The sequence below is a fragment of the Eurosta solidaginis genome, chromosome 1 (assembly GCF_040869045.1).
Source record: "Eurosta solidaginis isolate ZX-2024a chromosome 1, ASM4086904v1, whole genome shotgun sequence".
Classification (NCBI taxonomy): Eukaryota; Metazoa; Arthropoda; class Insecta; order Diptera; family Tephritidae; genus Eurosta; species Eurosta solidaginis.
The window spans coordinates 158,179,778-158,198,987 of NC_090319.1; the positions used below are offsets into that span (position 1 = coordinate 158,179,778).

A 19,210-nucleotide genomic window follows, 5' to 3' on the forward strand; every position below is an offset into this window, starting at 1 on the left:
GTTAGGGGCTCGTGCGCTCCACTATGAGCCAAAGAAAGCTACACAAATAATAAACGTATGCGCAGCTCTTCACAACATTTGTTTATCTTATAATGTTCAATTATCAGATGAAGAAATATCTGACTATCAAAACCCGAATGACGATTTCCAAGATAGCACAACATATGAAGGTGGTTCAGTGGCAAACGAAGAAGCTAGGGCAGTTAGAAATAATATTTTACAACATATGCAGTTCTAGTTTTACGATGATAACAAACAATTTTTATTTAAATTCATATTCAGTCCATTTTAAATTCAGAGTACACTTATTTTAAATTAACTAAGGCTAACTAAAAAAAATTCATGTTTTTTATTAACATAAATCAAAATATCACTTCATGTAAAAAAAATATCACAAATTCATGTGTGAATAAAAAATGTATCTTAAAACTACTATCTACATAAAAAATCAAATTATTTCAAAGTTACTATTTACATTTAAAACATCACATTGCCTTAAAACTACTATTCACATTAGTGCTTTGGTAATTCTCTCCTTCTCCAACTCCAAAATCTGTTCTTTCAACCTTAATTTATCTCTCCTATGCTTTTTCTTATTAATAATTTCTTCTTTTAGCAGTTTAAACTTTTCTTTTTCAATTTCTAGTTTCTCTTGCTTTAAAGTTACAGCCTCAAAATTTAGCGCAACTAACCTCCTCATGTATCCTTCTATATTTACAACACTTTTCTTAATACCTAATGTATTTCTTTTCAGGGGCTTAAAATGTTTACTTTGAATGTCAATCTGCTTCTCCAACAGTGCTAACCTTTTTTCCTTTTCGCTTATATTTTTCGACCTTCTTGCTGGAGTTGCCTGTAGTGCAGCTCTTTCCTGGATCTCACATGATACGCTTCTTTCAGGTACTTCATTTTCCTGCTCATCTTCAACAATTTCAGTCGACCTACCACCTACTCTTGATTGGACCACCACATTGCCCATTCCAATTTCTTCGCCAGGGGGTCAATATAGGCGTCAATACTTAAAAAACTAATAATAGCTTCCTCTATCGCCGAAAACGTATGGACGTTATTTGAGCCTCCACCAGTTGCTTGGTACTCCATTCGGTTCTGCGAACATTTTTTCTTCGTTTTACTTTTCAAGTCCGTCCACACCTACAAAGGAATGTTCAGTATTTTCTTTATGGACGCTATATACAAATTTGTTTACCTTTAACCACTTTTCCCAAGAACGCATCGGTGGTCCAAGCTATTGAGCTCAGCCGCTATCAATTCCCATCTTGATTTTCCCTGGGCTTTCCCACACACGCCTTTGCCTAAATCAGGATGTTCTTGCATTAGCTGCACCAGTCTTGCGATTTGCCGTTTATTGCTTACAACTTTTGACCTGCAATTAAAATGCTCCGCCTATCACACCGTATGCCCTGGGTTCAACTCCCGGGCAAAGCAACATCAAAATTTTAGAAATAAGATTTTTCAATTAGAAGAAAATTTTTCTAAGCGGGGTCGCCCCTCGGCAGTGCTGGCAAGCGCTCCGATTGTATTTCTGCCATGAAAAGCTCTCAGTGAAAACTCATCTGCCTTGCAGATGCCGTTCGGAGTCGGCATAAAACATGTAGGTCCCGTCCAATTTGTAGGGAAAAATCAAGAGGAGCACGACGCAAATTGGAAGAGAAGCTCGGCCTTAGATCTCTTCGGAGGTTATCGCGCCTTACATTTATTTTTTATTTTTTTTTTTTTTATTATTTAGGTTTACATTTTTTACTTTTATTCAAATTTTTTTTACTTTTTTTCTTCCATTTTTAAATTTTTTCACTTTTTTCTATCACTTTTTTTCTATCTGGCTTGAGGTCTGAGTTGAAATAAAAACACAAGGGTTTTTTATATATTACCAATATATTTCGATTACACACGGTAATCGTCTTCAGGGTGAACACTACAAAACATAAAAACAACAAAATAAATAAATAAATAACAAATTTTCTAACATACAAATTTAAAAAAATTATAACATACATTTTTTACACGTGTGTATCACTTGACGTGGAGTTTATCACTGATCGTTTGTTTGTCAACAAATATCTATAGAAGCTAGCAGAGTTATCTACGTCCGTTTTGTAGTTCATTCGTTTACTGGTTGGTGTGTTAATAATGTGAAGCATTTCCAGAGTAAATCGTTTTCTGTAATGTTGTTCTTGTTGAAGAATAGTAGCTTTGTCAAAGTTTGGTGAGTGGGAGCTTTCAGTACAGTGGGTCATAATTGCAGTTTTTTGGTTTGCAGTATGTTGGCAATATTTGTAATCCGATTTGTGTTGCGCTAGTCTAGTTTTAAGTTTGCCTTTTGTTGTTCCAACATATACGCTGTGGCATGGTTGGTTGTTTTTTCCATTGCAAGGGATTTCGTAAACTATATTGCTTTTTTCTGTATGTGGAATTTTTGATTTTGTTTGATAATATATGTTTTTTAATGTATTTATCGGCTTATGGGCTATTTTTACTTCATCTTTGTTGTAGCAGTCTGATTTGGCCAATCGTTCCGACAATTTTGGCACATAAGCTACTGACTTAAATATTTTCTGCGGTTTTTCTTTTTCTTTTTCTTGATTCTTTTCTTCTTGATATTTATTTAAAAGTTTTTTAATTATGTTTTCAGGAAAATCATTTCTTCTTAACAATAGTTTTATTTCATTTTTAATTTCCTCGTGGTAAGTGTCGTCCGTAATTTCTAACATTCTTCTTATACAGCCCATTGCTGTATTCATTATCATCGTCTTTGGATGCTTTGAGTAAAAGTTGATGATTCGTCCTGTTGATGTTGATTTCTTATACCACTTTAACTTCAATTCGTTTTTGCTTCTAATAACAACTGAGTCAAGATATGGTAGTTATCCGTCTTCTTCAAGTTCCGTTGTAAAATTTATATATTTATTGAAAGAGTTTAGTGTGTCTAGCGTACTTTTTACATCATCTTCGTGTATTATAGCAAATAGATCGTCGACATATTTTGTGAGTAATCTGGGTACTCTTGCTAATTTCGTTGTTGTGTTCTCTAATAGTTTTTCCATCACTATATCGGCAATTACTGGTGATGTTGGGGATCCCATCGGCAATCCTTTTAGCTGTGTATACAATATATCATTGAATTTGAAATACCTATTTTCTTCGATGCAAAACGTAAGTATTTCCATAAACAGTTTTTTTGGTATATTTGCGTGTTCTTCTATTTTCATCCAATTGTCTCTTCTGGTCTCAAGGGATAATTGTGTGGGAATGCTGGGAAACAGGGAAATTACGTCGAAAGATATTAGCTTTTCATTGTCAGAAATGTAGGTGTTTTTAATTTTTGTTTTAAACTCAAGTGTATTTTTAATGTTGTATGCCGAGTTTACAAAAGGCAAACTTAAAACTAGACTAGCGCAACACAAATCGGATTACAAATATTGCCAACATACTGCAAACCAAAAAACTGCACTTATGACCCACTGTACTGAAAGCTCCCACTCACCAAACTTTGACAAAGCTACTATTCTTCAACAAGAACAACATTACAGAAAACGATTTACTCTGGAAATGCTTCACATTATTAACACATCAACCAGTAAACGAATGAACTACAAAACGGACGTAGATAACTCTGCTAGCTTCTATAGATATTTATTGACAAACAAACGATCAGTGATAAACTCCACGTCAAGTGATACACACGTGTAAAAAAATGTATGTTATAATTTTTTTAAATTTGTATGTTAGAAAATTTGTTATTTATTTATTTATTTTGTTGTTTTTATGTTTTGTAGTGTTCACACTGAAGACGATTACCGTGTGTAATCGAAATATATTGGTAATATATAAAAAACCCTTGTGTTTTTATTTCAACTCAGACCTCAAGCCAGCTAGAAAAAAAGTGATTAGTTAACAAAAAGGTCGCCAAAATCAAAATTTTTTCTATCACTTAAACGCTTCAACGACTGCAAAATGGCTGTAGAAAGACAATCGATCAAAAGAGTATTCACAGTCGATAAATGAGCGAGCGATCGACATTCGCAATAGGGGTGATAATCGATAATCGCTTAATAGTCGATTATCTATTCTCAGTCGACACTCGCAATAGGGGTGAATAACTTTTAATTCGTCGTTAACATCTATGTCTAGCTCTGCAAGCTTGTCGATCGTCTCAACAAATGAGTGTACATACTTTGATACATTATCATCTTGATGCATGTTTAAACGTAATAGTTTCTGGTACAGCTGAACTATTCTAACAGGACCGACTGGCATATGAATTTGGCGTAACTTTTGCCATGCTTCTGCTGCAGTTTTGCATGCTTTGATATGCATTAACTGCGTAGGTTTTACATTTAAAAATATGCATGCCAGCGCCTTCTGGTCTGTTACTTTCCACTTTTGCTCCACTTCACCAGTTGCTCCTTCCGGAAATTTGTCGCAAACAGCGCTCCATAAGTCCGTTGTAATTAGCACACTACGCACCGATACCGACCACACGTCGTAATTGTCTTCTGCAAGTTTTTCTATTTGCAGTGCGAGACTAATTTTTTCGCAAATTAAAAACCGGTGTTTCGCGTCACAAACTTATTCACAAATTTATTTTATATATCTTGTATTTAAAAGCCCCTTTTACGTGCTTCTGGGCCCATAACCATTGTTACAGAGAATCAGTAGTAAGCTCTTAAATAAAACGCGCAAGTGAATGTACAAAAGGTTTAATTCAAACTGATAACTTCAATATGTACAAAGTAATGAATGTTGCTTACCACAGCTACTGTGGTGTAAAACTCAAATTGACATTTTATATGCAATGTTGCCACACAGGAAAAATATTAATCTTATTATTTGAACAGTAACGACTTGCCAATTTGGTTTGCTTCAAAAGCCTTTAGCAAATCGGAACAAAATAAAGCAATAATAGAATTAGAACTTTTGGCAATATATTTTGCAATAAAGCAAATTCGTGCATATATCTATAGCACTCACTTCAAAGTTAAATCAGATCATCGTCCACTAGTTTATTTATTTAATATGAAAGATCCGTCGTCGAAACTTTCCAGAATCCTCTTGGAATTGTCCGAATATAATTTTACAATAGAGTACATAAAAGGTAAATGTTGGTGCAGACGCTCTTTCGCGTATAACTATAGAAGAAATTGAAAATCCTACACTACAAGTTTTGGCGGTAAAAACGCGATCAATGACTAAACAAAAAGAGGATATATCTCTACAAGACGATAACCAAGAAATACAAACAGAAAAGTTACAAATTTACGATAAATTTGCATATAGTTTTTCAAAAAAAAATACCTAAAGTAAAAACAAATATAATTTATGATAAAAACGATGAAATTTCAAATATACAAATATGCGCGCATTAAAACATAAACGGCTCGAGCTCCTTAATTTTGCGATTGTTAACAAAATAGTGAATTTAGATAAACTTCATTTTTTTTTTTTTACATTAGATTAGATTGATATTTATTATTATATTATATTTTTTGATTTCACAATAAATTTTAAATATCACAAATTCATTTTCATTTCACAGACGTGTATGATATATATATATTAAGTAATAAAAAGTATATATATTATGTAATAAAAAGTAATAAAAAAGTATTTTAGCCTCGAATAACATCTATGCATAGCCGTTTAAAATTCATAATATTATTCTCTCCTTTGATATAATCAGGTAACGAGTTAAATATGTTAAGGCCCTTATATAATAATGTGTTTTGGGCTGCAGTAGTCCGCTGGGATCCTAATCGAAAGTCATTCGCGTTCCGCACAGCATATTGGTGTTTATCTCTAACATACTGAATGCAACTTGTTAAATACATCGGAGCCATGTTGTGTTTAATTTTAAAAATCATTATTAGTGTATTGAGCATCAGTTTTTGCTCAATATTTAACCAATGCAATGTTTCAAGCATGTGACTTATTGGGGTGTATTTGTGGCATTTTATTATGGATCTCATACATTTGTTTTGTAATTTCTGTATTCTTCCTATTTGTGATTGGTTACAAGATGTGTACAGAATTGTGGAACAGTACTCAAAATGTGGCTTTATGATTGTATTGTATATTTTTATTGCTATTAAAGTGTCTAATTTATTTCGTATTCTTCTAAAGAAGTAAATTTTTTTTGAAGCTTTTTTACACAAATAGTCCACGTGATTGCTTTGAGCTCATTGTCTATTATTACACCTAAGTATTTCATATTGGTTACTTGCTCAATACTAGTATTATTTATCACTAAATTTATTTCGCTATTTGTATTCATCAGCATTACTTTTGTTTTCTGTTCATTCAATTTGAGCCTATTCATTTTAAGCCATTTCATAATTTCATCGATATCATATTCTAACTTTCGTTTACATTCTTCCACTGTTTCTGCTTCGGTATATACCAATGTATTGTCGGCATACATTACCACTTTGGATTTTGATATCACTTTTTCTATATCATTTATGTAAATTGTAAACAGAATTGCTCCCAGAATCGATCCTTGGGGCACCCCTGTATTCACATATGAAAAACTTGATTTTGTGGATTTTATTATTGTTTGCTGTCTACGATTTGTAAGGTAGTCCTTAAACCAAAGTAGCTCTTTTCCTCTTATTCCATACATATACAGCTATTGTTTCCAATGCTCTTTTAAAATCAAGAAATAGCGCTGATATTACTGTTTTTCGAGGGAGCTTTTTCCACTCACTTACGACGAAGTTTATTGCACTTTCATGAATGATTCTTACGAAATCGGACTGGGTTAGAGACAGTATATTATTAGTTTCTAGGTACGTTTGTAGTTGATTTTGATCCGGACTGGGTTAGAGACAGTATATTATTAGTTTCTAGGTACGTTTGTAGTTGATTTTGATATCTTAAGAGTATTTATTGGACGAAACTCTTCACATTTTTTTGTTTTAGCGATTTTTTCAACTGGCACTACCAATGAGTCCTTCCATTCATTTGGGAATACTCCGCTCATTAATGAATGATTTATTAACTTTGTTAAGAAAGGCCTAATCACATTCCGGTTCTCCAAAATGAACTTTGGGCTCACATTATTCCAATCTTTTTTGTTCTTATGTTGTTTACAATTGCCTTTAGTTCGCAAATTTGTATTTCTTTAAAATGAAAGGTTTCAGGACAATGATCAATATTGTTAATACATATTTCTTTATCAATTGAATGATCTATTAATTCTGTGCTCTCAATGAAGTATTTATTGAGCTTATCAGCTATTTCATTTTCATCACTTATTTCTTCGTTTTTATAAATTATAGAGCCTATTTCGCGGCCACCGTGGTGTGATGGTAGCGTGCTCCGCCTATCACACCGTATGCCCTGGGTTCAACTCCCGGGCAAAGCAACATCAAAATTTTAGAAATAAGATTTTTCAATTAGAAGAAAATTTTTCTAAGCGGGGTCGCCCCTCGGCAGTGTCTGGCAAGCGCTCCGATTGTATTTCTGCCATGAAAAGCTCTCAGTGAAAACTCATCTGCCTTGCAGATGCCGTTCGGAGTCGGCATAAAACATGTAGGTCCCGTCCGGCCAATTTGAAGCTCGGCCTTAGATCTCTTCGGAGGTTATCGCGCCTTACATTTATTTTTTTATTTTTTATTTCGTTTACATCTTTGCTAAGTATTAAATTTTTAAGTATACTCCACATTTCTTTTTGATTTGTTGCGCTATTGATTTTTAGCTTAAAGTATTTATTTTTTGCCTTTATTATCTCTTGTTTGTGTGTTTTACATGCACTTTTATAAATTAAGCATGCATTGGTATTGTCCATTACTCTTGCAGCTTGGTATGCTCTAATTTTATTAATTTTTAGCTTCTTTAACGTTGAGTTAAAACATTTGTTGAGCTATTTCTAATCGCTCTACTTCTCGTATTAGCTACCACCAAATCTTGTATGCACTTTTCTAGAATAACAGTGTTTTCATTTACATCATATGCGTTACTATGTTTTAGGTTTTTGTTTAAAAGCATTCTATTAAATTCACGCTGGTTGTAGTGGAATTGTTCAATTACTTTGTGCTTTGGTTTTATTACACTTTCGCGAGTAGGTTTTTATATAACTATCGACTCATGATCTGATATTTTTAGAGAATTTTCCACTGTTACTCTCAGATTGTGTATATTCGTTAAAACATAATTAATCAAGGTGACATGAGGACGGACAAGGCGACAGCTGTTTCGATTATATTATGGGAGTCTAACGCCACTCCCGGAAGAAATGGCTTTGAAGAGATTTACAAGGTATAATCGAAACAGCTGTCGCCTTGTCCGTCCCAAATTATTAAATAAATTATAAAATTAAAAATTGCTTGAAATAAATGTTTTTATACATTTAAAGCGATACGGGCAATCCCCGGCAAACTCATATAATTAATCAAGGTTTTAGAGTTTCTAGTTATTCTAGTACTCTCGTTCATTTTCTGCATTATACCGTTATCATTTGTTTTTTTTTTCTAATTCTCGCTTGAATAAACTATCTTTCGACCAGTCAATGTTAAAGTCGCCTGCTATTATAAAATCTTTACTTATTTCCGTTATTGTTTCCAGTGTATCTTGAAATGTGTTGCAAACTTCACGTGCCGAGCTATTTGGTGATCTATAAAGCCCCATAATATACAGCTCGTTGTTATCAACGATGCATTTTATTGTTAATGTCCATATTTTCATATCAATAACTAGACAGTCTACAATATTCGCTTTAACTTCTTTACGCGTGTATATAATCACGCCACCAATTCACTAAGTTCTATGTCTTCAGTTACATGAGTTTCCGATAGAATTATTATATCGTATTGATGCCCTTCTATAATGTGTTCTAACTCCGCTTTATTATTTATAAGTCCTTGTATATTTGCATAAAACTTTTGAGGCTGGAAAGTAATGCCGACAATCACAATATTAAGGAAATTGAATGGCAAAAAGACGATTTAATTTTTAAACATTTACTATTGCAAATATTAAACAAACTGGGAATAAAGTCCCAACAAATTTAACAATTTTATTAACTGAGCCATTCGAAACAGTAACTGATAAAGACAAAAAGATTAAATTAATGGAAATTTATCATAATGATCCAGGTGGACATTGCGGAAATAAAAAGCTGTATGCAAAAATACGTATAAAATATTATTGGAAAGGTATGATCCGTGATATTGCCACATACGTCAAAAATTGCAAAAAGTGCTTTTTGAATAAAGTCAAGCCAAAAACCAAAGAAAATTTGGTACTTACACCAACGCCTTGCACACCTTTTGATATTGTTGTCATAGAAACCAAGGACCTTTGCCTGAGTCGAATAATGGAAAGAAGTTCAAAATTACCATTATGTGCGATTTGCGCCCCGATTCTAGCGTGGTAACAACATTCTTCGCCACGGTAACGAAATCATGTGACAACTTTTACACCCTTTTGGTATTCTACCCGCGAAAGTAGCCGGATAATTTTTTACCCACAAAAGTAGGTGGTTACTTCGAAATAACCACACAGCAGCTGTTGTTTAGAAAAAGGCAAAACTCAAAAATAAAGAATTGTAAGCGCAAATAATTAAAGATAATAGTAACAAGTAAGGAAGGCTAAGTTCGGGTGTAACCGAACATTACATACTCAGTTGAGAGCTGTGGAGACAAAGGAAGGGAAAATCACCATGTTGTAAAAAGAACCTAAGGTAACCCTGGAATGTGTTTGTATGACATGTGTATCAAATGGAAGGTATTAAAGAGTATTTTAAGAGGAAGTGGGCCATAGTTCTATAGATGGACGCCTTTTCGAGATATCGCCATAAAGATGGACCAGGGGTGACTATAGAATTTGTTTGTACGATATGAGTATCAAATGAAAGGTGCTAACGAGTATTTTAAGAGGGCGTGCTATATGTGGACGCCTTTTCGAGATATCGCCATAAAGGTGGACCAGGGTTGACTCTAGAATGCGTTTGTACAATATGGGTATCAAACGAAAGGTGTTAATAAGTGTTTTAAAAGGGAGTGGGCCTTAGTTCTATGGGTGGACGCCTTTTCGGGATATCGCCATAAACGTGTACCAGGGGTGACTCTAGAATGTGTTTGTACGATATGGGTATCAAATTAAAGGTATTAATGAGGGTTTTAAAAGGGAGTGGCCCTTAGTTGTATATGTGAAGGCGTTTTCGAGATATCGACCAAAATGTGGACCAGGGTGATCCACAACATCATCTGTCGGGTACCGCTAATTTATTTATATATGTAATACCACGAACAGTATTCCTTCCAAGATTCCAAGGGCTTTTGATTTCGCTCTGCAAAACTTTTTCATTTTCTTCTACTTAATATGGTAGGTGTCACACCCATTTTACCAAGTTTTTTTTCTAAAGTTATATTTCGCGTCAATAGACCAACACAATTACCATGTTTCATCCCTTTTTTCGTATTTGGTATATAATTATGGCATTATTTTCATTTTTCGTAATTTTCGATATCGAAAAAGTGGGCGTGGTCATAGTCGGATTTCGGCCATTTTTTAACCCAATACAAAGTGAGTTCAGATAATAACGTGAACTGAGTTTAGTAAAGATATATCGATTTTTGCTCAAGTTATCGTGTTAACGGCCGAGCGGAAGGACAGACGGTCGACTGTGTATAAAAACTGGGCGTGGCTTCAACCGATTTCGCCCTTCTTCACAGAAAACAGTTATCGTCCTAGAATCTAAGCCTCTACCAAATTTCACAAGGGTTGGTAAATTTTTGTTCGACTTATGGCATTAAAAGTACCCTAGACAAATTAAATGAAAAAGGGTGGAGCCACGCCCATTTTGAAATTTTCTTTTATTTTTGTATTTTGCTGCAACATATCATTACTGGAGTTGAATGTTGACATAATTTACTTATATACTGTAAAGATATTAACTTTTCTTTTAAAATTTGAATTTAAAAATTTTTTTTTTAAAAAGTGGGCGTGGTCGTTCTCCGATTTTGCAAATTTTTATTAAGCAGACATATAGTAATAAAATTAACGTTCCTGCCAAATTTCATCATGATATCTTCAACGACTGCCAAATTACAGCTCGCACAACTTCTAAATTACCTTCTTTTAAAAGTGGGCGGTGCCACGCCCTTGTCCAAAATTTTACTAATTTTCTATTCTGCGTCATAAGCCCAACTCACCTACCCAGTTTCATCGCTTAATCCGTATTTGGTAATGAATTATCGCACTTTTTCGATTTTTCGAAATTTTCGATATCGAAAAAGTGGGCGTGGTTATTGTCCGATATCGTTCATTTTAAATAGCGATCTGAGATGAGTGCCCAGGAACCTACATACCGAATTTCATCAAGATACCTCAAAACTTACTCAAGTTATCGTGTTAACGGACAGACGGACGGACGGACGGACATAGCTCAATCGAATTTTTTTCGATACTGATGATTTTGATATATGGAAGTCTATATCTATCTCGATTCCTTTATACCTGTACAACCAACCGTTATCCAATCAACGTTAATATACTCTGTGAGCTCTGCTCAACTGAGTATAAAAAGTGTTGCCTCTTGCTATACATATTTGTTTACATTATGTACATTCACAGAATAAATTACAATATATGTACCTATGTAGAAACTTATCATGCATAATATGCATATACACATCGTCTCGTTTATTCGTTAACCTCGTATCTACAAGTGAGACATGGGACGTGCGAACACGGTTCCAACACCATGTTTTCATTTGGGACCAAAATTCATCGAAAAAGAGGACCAAATTTTTGTTTTATTTTATTAGTATAAAATACAAAATTTTAGGATGTTTCCATATAAAATTTTACTAAACATAGTGAAGACTTTCCTTTAATTCAAGCTGAACAAACAAATATATGTGCATTCAACCAAAAATGGTACTATATTTAGACATAGGATAAGTCTCTGTCTTTCACCAACCAAACGTTGTGAACCTAGTTTTTGTCACAAAGCTCTTGGTTCTGGCATTATGTTGTTGATTGCAATGAAATAAAATATATAGTGCAGTTAGGTTTTAGTAAGAAACGGTTCAAAATTTGCGTTCTGGTGTTGCCGAACTATGTATGTGGAAAACTCAGTAAATCATAAACGAAACTAGGCAATTTTGTTAGTGCTATTTTTATAGATGCTTACTTTTTCCCTTAACGTTTAAACTTCATATCAAAGCCTAGATTCAGTAAGTGTGAGTTTTGATCCCAGGCCTCAGGGAATAATTTTATACCAAACATTTCTTCCGAAATCAAATATCTTTTACATTTGCTTCCTTCTGTCTTCGAGTTAAAATATTTCTTGTGCCAAGATACTTAGTTTTCAATTGCCTTGCGTGGCTTAACACCACAATAGTACTGGGATTACTTGAACTCATTGAGCTGGGTGAGAAAGATTAAAATATCAACGTGCCAAATGAGAAGTAATGCATTGAATTTCTTTGTATAAGTTTTGAAAGTGTTAGGCTCACGGCAGAGTGCTCGCTATAAGCTATGCTAGGCGAGAAGCAATTTTTATTTTCATATATTTTACATAGTGTTTGATAACCGATCGAAATATCTAGCCGTTATTAATATTATTGTAAAACAAGAGTTTTTTTTGATTAGTCGGTTATTTCATCAAAAATTAACGACAACGTGTTTGCCAACAATTTTCTTTTTAATGCCTGGCATAAATTATATCCTAGGTAAAATGTTCTTGTTCTGGTACATTTTATTGACCGAGCAATTTTTTATGGTGAGAGTTCCATTAAAGTAAATTCAAAATTATATGGGAGCTAACGAAAGTGTAGCGAAGTTTTGGGCAATATTGTGAATTTTTACCTGAGTGAAAAAGAAAGAAAAGTACCAATCGTGGCTACTGCCTAAAACGGACCAAAATTGAAGAAAATGGACCAGCGGACCAAATGGGGTTGGAAGGGACTATTTTTGGTGCAAATGGACCAAAGTGGCAATCGTGAAAGCGAAGAAAACTATCTTTCAAATTTCTTTACAGACACTGGTGAGTTTTTCAGTGATGACAGCGGTACCACTTGGGCCAGAATCGCGGATAAAAGGAGTGGTAACGATATTCGGTTACATAATGTTCTGGGTACTATTTTACCGGTAACGCTATTCCTGATAAAACTGCAAAAATAGTTGCCTCAGCTATTTCTGAAGGTTTTGTTCTTACATACGGCATAATGAAGTCAATTAAATTGGATTTAGGAACGGAATACAAAAATGAAATTTTCAAGGAATTAACAAAACTTTTAAAAATCGAACATAACTTTTCTACTGCTTATCATCACGAAACCCTTGGTACAATTGAAAGAAATCACCGGGTATTTAATGAATATTTAAGAGCTTTTCTAAATGATAATTTTCAAGAATGGGACGTATATTTAAAGTATTTTTCATTTTTGCATAATACAACAACAAGTACAGTATTCGACAACAAATTTTCTCCATTCGAGTTAGTATTCGGTAAAATTTCAAATTTACCAAAAGAGTTAAAAAAGGAACAGATCGATCCAATTTACAATGTTGATAATTATGCAAAAGAGGTAAAATACAGAATGCAGGAATCACATGAATTAGCGAAAAATTTAATAAATAAACATAAGATTAAAAATAAGGATTTATATGATAAGAGGGTGCGTCCATTAACCATAAGTGTAAATGATAAAGTAATCATACAAAAAGAACCTAGAAATAAGCATGAAAACATATATCAGGGCCTTAGTTACAAAAATTGATGGAGTTAATCTTACAGTTTTTGATGAAGTAAACAAAAAAAAAAAAAAAAAGAACTGTCCATAAAAATAGAGTTAATACGGTGAATTGAATTTGTATAAATAACTTTGTTGTTAACTAATTTTTACAAAAACAAAACAAAAAAAAAACTTCAATTTATGGATAAAAATATTTATCACTACATTACTTGTTAATTTACATTCATATTTAACTATTTCTAACTAATCGTACCTAAAATTATTCATATCAACTATGTCCTAAAGAACAAAAATGAATATAGTATATTTTTAACTAAAGAAACCAAAACATATTTGTAAAATCACCTAAAATAAATAAAAAATGTACAAATGTACAAGTAACATAAATGTACTAATACAAAATTAAATGTAAGTGTAAAACTCATACACTAATGTTCAAACATATTAATGGAAAATTTTCCTGATTGAACGAATGTCGGTAAATGGAGGGTATATCCCCAATAAAGTAACATTCGTCCAATCAAAACAATTTATTCTTTTGGACAAGAAGAACACGACAAAGCTGATCACCTTGTCGAGTCTTCTTTTTCAAAGGAGGGTGATATAGTGAATATCCCATTTAAAATGCAATGCGCATTAAACACAGCTGCAAATGCAACTCTATACAACTGCAGCTAAGGCTAAGGGGGAAAAGACCAGCGATGACACGATTGTTATGCGGTTGGGTCGGCCTTTATATTTTAGGAGCCGACACGCAACAACGTCTTCGTCATCATTGGAATTTCTCGTGGTATATTTATATTTTAAACGATGCAAATAATGTATATTTTCAATTAAAAGTGAGATATATAATAAAATATCAACAAATCCAAAGTTGTTCGTTTCGTGTTTAATTATTACTATTGGCAACCATTGGTTTGCGTGTCGGTGTGCATGGATCACTTGCACGCAGCGTACGAAAGCAAGATGGATCCATTATGCAGCCGTCTGGTTTTCCCGAAACATTGGTTTATGGTTGTTTTTCCACTTTGCCAAAAACGTTTGGACACATATTCAATCATTAGGGCTACAAACTGTGCAATTTTCGTGATGAACTTGAAATATTTACTAGCTCTTGCATTTGTTCCAGAGGAAATGGTAATTGATGCATTCGGATTGATATCCGAAATGGAATTTTATGTAGATAGCGAACAAAAGGAATATAATTCCGAAATAAAAAACTTATTGAGTTATTGATTGCCACTTCCTGGAAGACATAATTGGGTGAAGCCCGAACAAATAATTTCATCGACGGGTGGCACATTTTATTTCATAAATAAAATAAAAAACAAACAGGCAATAACAGAAAAACGAGCCATATCGAAAACGCAAGAAAAAATATAAAGATTTCGACCAGCGCTCTGTTGAATATTGTAAATTCATTTGAAAAAAATAAACCGAAAACGATTTAATAACATGCATGCTCGCCATTTTACACAATTTAAAATTCCAGATTGTATTACTTTTTCTTTATACATAATACCCTCCAAATAAATAAACGTTTCTAAGTTTCGAAAAAAATTAAATGTTATTTCTGTCGCCCGATTACTTTCTGAATTTTGCATTCTGAAAATTTGACTTCTAAAAAAAGGGTTCTGACTATTGTTTTATGAAAAAATGGATTTCTGGATTTTTTTCTTCTAAATTTATAGGGGCACCATGAAACCTATTTGGTCATTTTTTTTGCTACTAAAATCAGAAATTTTTCATAAAAGAACTAAAACCCGCTCTCATAGGAATATATTTATACTTTTCCATAGTAAACTTGCACCTGTTTTTTAACACTAAAGTTTGGCCCTATTGAGATATTACCTTGACACACCGCTTCCTTTTGAAACCAGAAGGATTCTGTATGATATAAATTCGTCTCATTTGGGTGAGCCGTTCCATAATTATAGGACCAGACTTTCATTCTATCCTTCAAAAATAAAAATGCGGATTTAACTTTTCGGAGTTATAAAATAAAAGTCCGGATTTAATAATTTCTTTTGGACTAAAAAAAAAAGCCCGAAAATAATTTTACCGGAAGAACTTTTTGACAGTTTGGGTCACTTGATTGTTTGAGTAGTACGAAAATGGCGTTTTCCTGCTTTTTGGTAGTAGATAATTCTTACCCTAAATAAAAAATTTAAGCAACGTTCTAAGAGATATCCAATTCAATTGAAATTTAGAACGGTTTATTTTTTTACAATTATTTATTATATTCCGCCCGGCAAACATAATAGGGGGCTCATTTAATCTTATAAATGCCTTATAAAGTGTGTAAACGTATAAATTTATTTAGTGCGTAAAAGAACTCTCAAATTTTGTATGAGAAATTATTTAGGCAATTTGTATAAATTTACGTGCACAACTCAAAGCAATGCAACCTTGCAAACATAACATCCATCATTTTCATCAGAAATCTCCAACATCAGCAAGTCATTTACAAAAATATCTTAGTAAAGAAAAGTTTTGATTTTTCACTTAATCTTGGCATCTTTTAATTCGTATAACAAGAAAAAATATTTTTTTTTGGCAATAATACAGCTGATCAACAATTAAGTTTGTCAAGAGCATTACTAGGTGCGTTCATATAACAGCGTGTGTAAATGGATATAATTTTACACCTTATAAATGTATATTCTTTAATGAGTCCCCCTAATATTTGCAGAAAAAGTACATATATACGTATGTCGAGGTCCACACCAGAACGCAATATTTGTGTACATATTTTGCAAAAATTGGCCTTTAAATGGTCTTACCATAGCAAGGGGTGCTTGTTGTGGCGGATGGATTTTATCCCCATTTTTAACATTAGACCGCTGGCAGGTGGTCTTACGACCAAGAATAACTTAATAGTATCTAAAGGAAATAAGGATGAGATGGAGAAGGAAAATGCGACGGCGTCACAAGCCGTGTAAGAAGAAATGGTTATCAGCGATGATTCGGACGCAGATAGCGATGGTAGTATGTAGTCAGTACGCTCGGTTAAGCAGCCCGGACAAAGAACAAACGTTAGAACGGGAACATTGAGATAGGGAGCTTAAGAAAGCGCTCTCACAATACCGGGCTGCATTAAGAATTACGCAGCGCTTGGGTCAAGTGATTAAACAAACCAATGACGAGCGATCGCTTGGCACTGACCAGGGAGACAGTGCCCGAATGTCGAAGACAGTTCACTGACAAAAACTTTGCTACTACCGCTCCTCAATTTTGAAACCGCAGCGAAGAGAAAAGAGGCAGCGATCGGCTGAATCTGATAAGCCAGCTTTCCAGAGAAAGGAGGGGGAGGGTAAACGACCCATTCCCAGAACCAGGAGACGAACTATCCGGAATGACAGGAACCAGACCTCAAAATCTGCAAACCGGATATAAGCGGGAGGAACTGAAAAACCATGTAACTCAAAGCTGTAATACTGGAAGGGGAAATAAGAAATATAGACGTAAATGCTAATAAGCTAAAAGAAGATAACGATCAGGAACGAACGCTGAGACTCCGGTTTACACCGAGAAGAAGAACGAAGTTACGATGCAGCCCCTGACTGTAAGACTACCATATTGCAGCAACCGCAATGAGCAGATCTCAACCGAAAAGTGGAGATCCGTAGAAAGGGAGCTGATAAGTAGTATGATCAAAATGATGAATAATGAGCCAAATGTACCGCTACCATCCTTCGAAACAGTTGGAGGACATTATGTGGTTAAACTGATGACCTGCACCAATAACGCGACTTTATAACGGCTGCAGAGAGTTGCTCCTGACCTTCAAAAACAATAAGGCGTAAGGTTGAAGGTGATGGATAGAGCACTAATCACCACGGTAGCAAGGTTTGGATACCCCGAGTGGTGAAGGCGGAGGACGCGCCTATCATGGGATTGTAAGGTTCTGCATGTATATCGACCCGTAGAGGGAGCCAGTACTACATCCTCCTAACTAATAGGAAATCGGAGGATACAATCACAGATTGGAAAAAATGTCCTGGGGTGCATTTATATGCGCTCTAAAAAGAGGAGTCCTCAGGACAATAATCCCAATGCGCTGAAAGCATGGGAGGTGGAAAAGGACCTCGAGAACCTGAAAGTTGCGGCATATGACGGGGACATAAGCTCAGTGGCAGAGGTGCAAAAACAGATCAATGGTGATTAGAATAACCACAATGTGCTGAAAGCAGGAGAGGTAGAAAAGGACGTCGAGGCGTAGAGGCGGAGGTGTTGGAAGCTGTCAAACAGCTCACTGATACTGCGAGTCTCAAAGACGGACCTCCAGACCCTAAAAACAACGGATAGTGAGCGCAGAGGCGGAGAGTTCGGAGAGAGACACACAGCTCAATGGCACTGCGAGTTTTACAGATAAATCTCCAATACAGTAAAGGGCAATCGAGCGAGCTCCGTCTGAAGAGGTTCGTTTGATGTGGCGCTGATACAGGAGCTATGGCTCTCAGCTGGAAGAAAGGTTTCGGGACTAAGAGTTCGCGGATTCAGCGTTTATTACGCAAAGACGGAAAGCCTGGTTAGAGCTGCAATCATGGTAAGGAAACACCTATGCTCGTGTATGCTATCTAACGTCAGCACCAGAGGCCTAGCGGTGATCGCAATAGAGGGGAAGAAAGAACTGTCCCTTATCCTGGCATCATGTTGCATGGCCCATAACATGGAAGCTCCACCAGGACCTCAAAAGGCTGGTGGATCAAGAAGGGTGCATAGGATGGCTTGTCATAGGCGCGGATGCGAATGCGCATCACAGCGTATAGGAAGGGGATGATATTAACGATGGAGTGAGTCCCTTTTTTGTGACATACTACAGAGTAACCTACAGGTGGGTAACAGGGGTAGGGTGCCGCTTCCCAAGGCAGCCGGTTCTATGTACCGGAGCGACTTTGGATAAGTTCCCGACCAAGGGCTGTCATTTCAGTGTAACCCCATTTAATTTGTTGCGTCCCTCCTACAAATTGTCATCCTCCCAGCAGATCCTTGCAGCGGGACTGCGCCATATTCTCCTGCTCCGGGAAGGTATCGAGCCCAGTCCGGGACCTGTACCTGACCCCGGTCCAGAGAAATGGTTTTCCTTCGCTTGCCGGAAAATAATCTTTTTAGGACGGTCACACTCTTGTCAGTGAGTCACGCCCAAGGGCGTCCCGTAGTATACGCCTTAATTAACGATGAACTGGCAAGATCTTCTCTGGGTATAACGTCCACAGAAAAGATCGAGAAAGCAGAAATGGAGGCGATCTCGCGTTTATCACCCACCACTCAGTGCAATATAATCTATTTGACCCCGACATCGGCCGCAGGGACAGTTTCCTGGAACTTCAAGGCATATCTGTTTGGTCAGGCGATGTAAACATACAAATCATCAACATCTACATCCCTAATCCCCCGCGTACTACTCACTAGCGATAATCGCATTATCTTAGGCGATTTCAATGCCCACCACGGTCTATGGCATTCTAACCTACAGGCGGACAGCA

At 35.3% G+C, this 19,210-nt stretch overlaps 1 protein-coding gene and 1 long non-coding RNA gene across 5 annotated transcripts in view; both read right to left on the minus strand.

The window, feature by feature from the left end:
* Window positions 1-19,210, minus strand: part of LOC137236902 (uncharacterized) — an 844,598-nt gene that overhangs the window by 222,108 nt on the left and 603,280 nt on the right. The gene's annotated exons all lie outside the window — the stretch shown is intronic.
* On the minus strand, window positions 239-1,828 carry LOC137236903 (uncharacterized). Its single transcript, XR_010948698.1, has 2 exons — window positions 1,784-1,828; window positions 239-1,384 (listed from the first exon to the last, which is right to left on the minus strand). It is a non-coding gene; the product is annotated as an uncharacterized lncRNA (long non-coding RNA).